Below are 532 nucleotides of genomic sequence, written 5' to 3'. Positions count from 1 at the left end.
AGAGACCGTCCGATGCTGTCCGCAGACACCTCCCGACACACTCGTGAGCATATAAGGCTGGTCATAGTGGGAGTAACATAGCAAGTAACATAACATATCCCGAGACAAGTTTCCTTATGTGACAACTAGTTAATAAGGAGAGAGGTGTTTGGAGTAACATATTGTGTTACCATCACATAGCGTTTCCCAAGAAAAGTTGAGTCTAAAAGCTAATAAATGCAACCATATATGTTACTATTTGTATGACACTTTACACTATAAGGGTGGTAACATAGACTAATGTCATATGCATGACACTAGTCTAAGGCTGGTCATAGTGGAAGCAACTTAGCTAGTAACATAGCGCATTTCAAGACAAATTTGCTTATATGTCATGTAATTAATAAGGAGAGGGGTGTTTAGAGTAACATAATATATTACTGTAACATAGCGTTTTCCGAAAAATGATGAGTCTACAAGCTAATAAATGATGACACTATCACTATGTTACTTTGCACTATGGAGGCAGTAACTTAGATTAGTGTCATATGCA

The sequence above is a fragment of the Triticum aestivum genome, chromosome 2A (assembly GCF_018294505.1).
Source record: "Triticum aestivum cultivar Chinese Spring chromosome 2A, IWGSC CS RefSeq v2.1, whole genome shotgun sequence".
Classification (NCBI taxonomy): domain Eukaryota; kingdom Viridiplantae; phylum Streptophyta; class Magnoliopsida; order Poales; family Poaceae; genus Triticum; species Triticum aestivum.
Note: the sequence above shows the minus strand (reverse complement) of the source record.